Here is an 8,593-nt window from a genome sequence, read left to right as displayed (position 1 = left end):
CTGTTTGTTTTCTTAGCAGTCCATGGTACCCTCAATACTCTTCTTCAGCACCACAGCTCAAACAACTGTCTGTCTATATCTCTATCTATCATGTATCTATCTATCTATCTAGTTGATTGACTTTGAGTTCAGTATGACTCCTAGCGACCCTATGAGTAAAAGGCCTGAAGCCCCTCTACAACTATGAACCTTTATCAAATTCATAGAGTTTCAGGAGGTAAGTTGTTTCGGACGTGGATGCCACTGCTGCTTATATATATACTTATACATTGTTTCACACATTCCTCTATTCACATTATGTTTCATCATATCATTCCCAAATTAATCACCATTCACCCATGCTAACTGTTATCCCATATTTTCAGGTCCCCATTAGAACTTTCCTATATCCTCCAACTCCTCATTTTGTTCATGTGACTCTCTAACCTCAGATTCCACCCCCTTCGCACACTCAGTCTTCCTCTTCTCGCTCCTTCCTCCTTTGGACTTCTGTATACACATTATTATTAATCTTTCTATTTTTACAATAAGGGTCTTATTCAGTATTTGACCTTATGAGACTGAGTTAGTTCACTCCGCATAAGGTTCTCCAACCTCTCCCATGTTATGTGACAGTGTAATGGGCAATAGCTTCATGGGAGATTTATAGCCTCTAAAAGTTCACTGGAGTGTCACAATAATAATTCAGTCACTATTACTTCCAAACTAGTACATAAACACAGAGAGATTAAAGGATGTTAGCCACATACAACTGAAAGTTACTTTACACTCTAGTTATATATTCCTAGAACTTCAGACCCAAGGTAGTGAGGCCTAAAAAAAACAATTTCCTTTCTGTTTCAGATTCAGTTTCTACATTTCCATTTTCTTATTGATACCTTGTGCTGCCCTATTACTTGAAACTATTTGTAGTCAACTACAGAAAACAAGGAAAATCCAGTTGGAACATGCCCCTCACTTCAAGAAGAAATCAAAGTAAAGCCGTATAAACTTGATCTTTTTAAGAAAAAGAAACTGTTACTATAGCAATGGAATTGTCTTGCTAATAATTTCTTTGGCCCATTTTTGGAACAGCAGCTTCAAGAAAGGTCTGTGATGGTCTTTGGTGGTGAATGATTCTCAGTAATGATTGACAAAATACAGCTGCAAGAATAAACAGGTTCCTTAGGCCTAAATGATATTATTTTACCACTTAAATCTTCTTGATTTTGTTCATTTATTCCATAGTTGTACATGCTCTTAACAGCCGTTCACAGAGATATCTAAGAAATTTTCTTTACACTCTGGCAGGGGCTGCTATATTATGTGTGTTATTTTTTTTTTTGGTTCCTCTATCTTAGAGTGATAATGACAAATTCTAGGGTAACTGAAAGAAAAGTCAAGATAATGAGAGCCCTTGAAAGCATTATATTTGGAGGAGGGGGGGAAATAAGGAATTGGAGGCTTGAAAAATCATTTGGTAACTGTCTTTGGATAGATTTTTGTGTGTGATTTGGAAAGGGATTAGAGGGACATCAATCATTTCTAGAAGGCAGAAATAGCACCGTGGGGTCAAGGGTACAAGGAGGGAAATTTAAGTTCAGCTTAAAGAATGATGTATTTTATGATAGCCAGGCTAAAAATCAAATAAGTATGACAGTAATCTTCTTATTAGAAGAAGTGTTCAGAGGTGGATAATCCTTTCCATTAGGTTCAAAAGACATTTAATAAGCACAGACTCTGTGTCAAGGGCTGGGGATGTGACCAACACTAAGCTTGAGGTTGTGAGTTTGAACTAGGTAATTGATTTTGCTGGAATAAACCTGGGACCCTGCCATTTACTTTCACCTCTGAGATTATAGTTTTTATTTTCTGCTAACCCTTCAAAGACAGTTCTAACATGGCACTGACTTGTTCATTTAAATGGAATAGTGTTTTGAATTAAATTGTGAGTTTGGAGTATTAACCCCTGTAATCTTGTGAATACAATGCCTTGTGTAAGCCTTTTATTTTATGATAATGAATCCAATTGTGTGCAGAATATGTCCTAAATCTAATCACCTCTGAGTTACAAAAGGAATTGTCCAGGCAGTAAGATAGCAGGAGGTAAGCAGATGTTACCTGGTAACAATGGAGGCAGAGGAGTCACAAGAACTCCAAGAATTTTGTTAGCTGTTAAGAGTGTGAAACTAATGAAGAAGGCCTTCCCCTAGAACCATATGCTAAAAAGATACTTCTAGTCTCCTACACTGAGAGAAAGCAAATTCCTTTTCTTCAAAGAACTCTCTGTAGTATTTCTGTTATAGCAGCACTAGGAAATTAGTTCTCTCTCTTACTTTGCCATCTTGGAACTGCCCGCAAATGGTTTTTCTCTTGCAGAGCTGCTGTTAGATTCAAATTGGCTGCCTTTGGGATGGCAAAGCAACTCTCTCTAGCAGACCACATCAAAATGAGCTTGATGAAAAATAAATAAATACCTTGTCCATTACACTGGAATTGTCATAGTATATTTTCTGACCAGAAAATATTTGCTGTCTGCTGGGAAGCAAGGACACATTTTCTTTTTTTGTTTTGGTTTTTCTTATCACACTCTCTGCTTCAATGAGAGTTATAATAAAGTGTTAATATGAGAAAAGATCCCTGTTTCCAAAAGGAGAAATGCATTTTATAACATTGGTTAGTAGAAAATGGACTAATTCTTTTTAATTTGATAAGAAATTCCCTTACCATTTATGTTGGTCTCAATTTAGCTCAGAAAAGCAAATATGTAAATAGAATGCAAATCACAATAATCAGTAAGCTAAATTGTTTGTAATAAATGTAGATTTTTGCATTTCCTCTTGGCTCATCAGAAATGATTGGAGTGTATAAACTATATTATTGGAATTAGTTTAGGTTCTCCACTGTCATTAGTATTTTCAAGTATTACCCCACTTTCACATAATCTGAAATCATCTGGCATTAAAATGGAAAAACAGCATTCTTTTAAGATGTAATTATCCACTGAAGCATATTAGCACTTTCAAGTGGCAGATTTGTAATTAAAGACCAAGAGAACCACCTAATGGTTCACAACCACCTGCAAATCTGGCCTCATTATTGAAGGATAAGAATAAACACAGACTTCATTTGATTCTTCACTTGGTGAATACACAGGTCAGCATATTTATGAGCTTCCAGTCCAATGATCAATTACAGAGTGAGAAGACACAGGTACTGAGTATCTTAAAGTGTTGTTATCACTACAAATGTAGAAGAAAAAAAAAGAACGGTTGAAAATGTTACTAGCAATTTTACACTCACAAAACTGACAATTTAGATCTAATAGACAAATTCTTGGAAATATATAAAGTATAAACACTTGTTCAAGAAAAGAGCATTTATCTATTAAATAAATTTTACCTATAGTTAAGAAACTCTCTTAAAGGGCTTTACTGATAAGGTATAAAAAATAATACTTAAAAAAAGAAATAATTTCAGTTCTACAGGACCCCTTCAAGATGATAAATAGAAAGAAGTGAGTGCTTCTCAACTCACTTTATGTGAATAGTATTTCTCTGATACCACAAGGACACAAACTTTACAAAAAACCTAAATTATCTCATAAATGAAGATAAAAATTTTCAAAATATGTTGAAAAGTTAGATTCCCTCAAAAAAGGGGAAAAAAAAATTAAGAAGAGTTTATCCAGGCAAGGTAAGTGTGGCTCAATGTTTGAAAACTATTTCTATCCACTAAGAGAAGAAAAAATAATACTTGAGGATGTCATCACATTCAGAAGAAAGCATTTTACAAAATTTTAAAAAATAAGTAATTATTAAAATCCCAGGAACAGTGAAATGAGTACTAACTTCCTCAAATGAATTGTTGTTGTTAAGTGCCTTCGAGTCATAGGAGACTCATAGTGACCCTATGAACAAAAGTCCTCAACACTTGTGTGACTTTCATCCTTTCTTCTGGTTCATAGAATTTCTGGAGGCAAACTGTTACGGAAGTGGATGCCATTCCTGCTTCGAGGCTTGTTTTAATCCAGGAGATCCACCAAACACTGTCTGCCATGGGTAACCATTAACACATTTGACACATCAGTGTCACCGTGTTCAGCTTCACAGCCACCACAAGTTACCTCTGTACGGCAAGTGGACACACCAGGGTATATGACCTAGAAGAATGTTTGAACAAAAACAATGAAAAACAGGCCAGGGGGCACGGATTAAAAGTCACCCACATTTGGCTTGGTAGCATCACTTTCTGTTAACTAGGTCAACTGATCACCATATTAAAAAAACCAGAGCAATATCCCACTTCCTGATTAAAAATAAGAGTTTTCCATATAAGATTATGACCAAAGCAAAGATATCCACTGTCAAAATTCTAAATGATCATGAAACAATGATAACAAGACCTCGAAAGCACAATAAGGCAAGAAAAGGGAAAAGATATATAGGATTTTGTCTGATGTGTGTGTGTGTGTATAAGCATGTAAACACATAATTCAGGTAACTTTATTGAAAACTTATAACAAGCTGTTGATTTTTTCAAATGATATAATTGTTTATAAAGAAAATACTAGTTTCTAAGGGTAGAAAAATACCTTAAATATAATAAATGTACTTACAATTTTATGAAAAATAGCTAATATAAAATGTATTTGTGTCATTACACATAGAAATAAGAAGTTAGAATATTAATGAAGTAATAATGTTTACAATAATACCATGAAAAATAAAATATTATAATTGAAATGTAGCAAAGTATCTTCTAATACTAAAATTGAAAAAAACAAACAAACCTGAAGTAAAGATGTTGGGTGAGAGAAATACAGTATTCAATGTGAAGTATGATTATTTAAAACAATTTGATTTTGGATACTTTTGAAGTGGATAAAATATGACAAATTCATATTTCAATAATTCAAGGAGATTTTCTAAAATAGAATTGTTACCCACTAAAAAGAAGAAAGAGAAAATAAGAAGGTAATAGAAAAGTACCATTTAGACAAGAATAATATCAGTAATAACATTAAAAGGAATAAAATCAAATTAAGGATATTGAATCCATTTTACAATTCCTGGGGAATATAGGGGGAATAAAAGAAACTAAAATTAACCATAAGAAACATATATAGCCATATTGGTAAGAAAAAAATATTAAAATATACATGAAATATGTTCAAAAATACAGATTTTTAATTTAAAAACGATGGTGTACTTTAAAGTCAACAACCATTACTGCAGATAGTCATTTCTGAGGGAACAATTCTCAAAGAAGATCCAAAAAATTAACTTGTATTATTAGTAAAATAGATTTAAAATAAATGTAAATAACTATGAGAATTTCAAGAAACACTCTACAGATTCCCAATCAAATTTGAGAAACAGATTGATAGATAGATATATATAGAGAGAGAGAGATGATAGAGAGATAAATAGATAGATAGATAATTGACTGATCCTCCACTGGACAAAGAACAATGATAATCTCATTATTTTCAATAAAAAACCAACAAAAATCTTATTTAATGGAAAAACATAAATTTTACACTTTTCAATTAGAAACTATAGTTGTATGAAGCACAACTGAAACATTATCCAAAATTGATCATGTGCTAAGACAGAGTGTAAATTTTAACAAATGTAAAAGAATGAAGACTTTCTACAATTCATACATGTTTAACCACAGTAAATAGATTTTAATAACATCAATAACAATACCAAAAATCAGTGTATATTCCTATATTGTTGGTTAGGAAATAAATGCTAACAGAAACTATAAAGCATCGGAAACTGAGAACTAATTGAAAAATCCATTAAAGGACTAGTTGTTGTTATGTGCCATTGAGGCGACTACCACTCATAGCAACCTTATGTACAAATAATTCTGAGCTCTGCTTTCTCCTGAGACAATCTCAGTGTCTCTGACACACCATTACCCTAATCACTGAGCCAATCCATCTCATCTGGAGTCTTCCTCTCCTACACTGTCCCTCCACTCTTCTAAGCATAATGTTCTTTTGCAAGGACTGGTCTTTCCTGGCAACATGCCCAAAATATGTGAGACGAAGCCTCAAAATCCTTACCTTCAAGGAGCAGTGTGGCTTCAGGAAATTCTAACCTTAAATCATTATATTTTTTTTTAAAAATGTGTTTCATTAAGAGCAACTTAAAGCACCAGCTGTAGAAGGTTAATTACTGTAGCCTTCAAAAGGGATTTTATTTCAGTATCAACAAAAATCTTCACCACTAGAGCAATAGGTAATATAATCATAGATGGAGAAAAAATTGAAACTGTCAACAACTTCATCTTAGTTGGATCCACAATTAGTATACTTGGTACCAGCAGTCAGGCTAGGCGACATATTTATTAGGAATGTCTGTTGTCAGGGACTTCTCCAAATATCGAGGAGTAATGATGTCAGTTGAGGACTGAGGTGTGCCTGATTCGTGCCATGGTCTTTTCAGTCACCTGAAAGCTGAAGCTGGGCAATGACTAAGGATGACAGAAGAAGAATTGATGCCTTTGAACTGTGGTGTTGAAGAAGAATATTGACTATCCTATGGTTTGCCAAAAGAACAAACAGGTCATGGAGAAGGTGTAGCCAGATTACTCTATGATGCTTCATCTAATATACTTCAGATGTGTTACTAGGAGAGGATATTCTTTAGAGATATGTCCATCATGATATTAGAAAGGAGAACAGCCAGGAAAAGGAGAAAGACTTCCAGCCAGGTGGACTGACACAGTGATTTTAGCGATGGGTTTGAGTGTGTCAAAAATTGTGAGGATAGCACAGGATAGGAGAAGGTTCAGATCTGTTGTTCATAGACTCACTATGTGTGATAATCTACTCCAAAGTACCTAACAACAACTGCGTATTTCATTGAAACTGTATATGTTGCAAATTCTCGTTTGCCTTGAAATTCTACTAAAATACAATAAAAGAGTAAACCCCGAATACCTACACACACTCAACTTTGTCAATTTTTTTCTTCCCCTAGAATTATGCTCTATAATACTTGCAGTATAACTCTTATGTTCCTTAATAAATTCTCAATACGTAGAAGATATATTTATTGCCAATTTAAGATGACCAAAGGGATTCAAAACTAATGAGTCAAAGAGGCAAGCACAACTTTAAATGCCTCTTTAATTCCACAGATTACTATTTATATCCCCTTCCTTTCCTAAGCACAAAATCAGTTTTTATTATTGTGCTCAATTTGTTTTTGTTGTCGTTGTTGTTATGTTCCACCGAGTTACCTGTGACCCATAGCAACCTGATGTGCAACAGCTCTGAAGCCTGCCCTGTCCTGAGCCAGCCTCAGTGATTTCCACACACCAACCCCCATTGCTTCAGTTACTGTATCAATCTATCTCATCTGGGGTCTTCCTAGCCTGCACTGTCTCTCCACCCTTCCAAGCATGATGTCATTCTCCAAGGATTGGTCCCTCCTGGCCATGCGCCCAAAGTATTTGAGATGGAGCTTCAAAATACTAGCGTCTAAGGAGAAACTTTGTTTCACCCTCTCCGAGACAGACCTATTTGTTTTCTTGGTGGTCCACGGTGTGTTGAAGACTCTTCTCTAGCACCTTGATTCAAAGGCATTGATTCTTTTTCTGTCATCCTTAGTCATTGTCCAGCTCTCTGATGCATAGCAAGCAATTGTGAAGACCATGGCCTGTGTTAGATCTTAGGTGCTTGATCTTAGATCTCAAAATTCTCTAGTACATATACTGTGCAGAATAAAAATACCCCTGCTGGTGTTAGGGGCTATAGTACTAATTCTGTGTGTGGAGTAGAACTGAACCATAGGACTCTGAAGATTGTGCCCACTTAGGAAAAGGTTACCAATTCTTACTTAAGTGTCTGTTGGACAATCTGAAACACTTATCCTTTCATTTAATGGTGGTGTTGTTATGTCATGTTATGTTATGTGATGTGATGTGTCCAGCAACCTCCTGGACAACAGAACAAAATGTTGTTCTATCCACAAAAATCTCTTCTGTGTTTAAACCCATTTGTGCATTTACTGTGTCAATTTACCTCATTAAGTATATTTCTCTCTTTCACTCTCTTTTTCAAACTAACATCTTTCTCCAGGAACTTGCCATTCCAGATATCATGTCCAAAGTGTATGAGGTAAAGTCTTCTTGATTGTACACAACACAGGCACTGCCATAGATGTCACAATATTTTTATAATTTAGAATAACTTCAAAAATCCTTCCTCTCTAGTCTTTACCCAACTCTTTATCAGTTCTGAGGATATCACAAAGAAAGCTATAATCCAGAGTCCTTTCATTGCTTCATTTCTCTGGTTGGTGACTACTAAAAGCCAGGAAGGAGAGCAGAAGTTAAAACCAAAATGTAAAATGAAGTACATAAAGGTTTATATTATTATGTGAACATTTCTTTTTGAAAGTTTCAAAGTGTGTATTTTTTAACTGAGTATATTAATTCAATGTGTTCTTGTTGTTATGTGCCGATGAGTCGTATGCGACTCATAGCGACCCTATATACAACAGCCCTAAACCGTGCTCTATCCTGTGCCAATCTCATTGCCTCTGACAAACCCATCCCGAGTACCCCAGTCACTGAATCAATCCACCTTATA

The sequence above is a fragment of the Elephantulus edwardii genome, unplaced genomic scaffold, assembly GCF_000299155.1.
Source record: "Elephantulus edwardii isolate Elephantulus edwardi_28Jun2011 unplaced genomic scaffold, EleEdw1.0 scaffold00004, whole genome shotgun sequence".
Classification (NCBI taxonomy): domain Eukaryota; kingdom Metazoa; phylum Chordata; class Mammalia; order Macroscelidea; family Macroscelididae; genus Elephantulus; species Elephantulus edwardii.
This window is presented reverse-complemented; position numbering follows the sequence as displayed.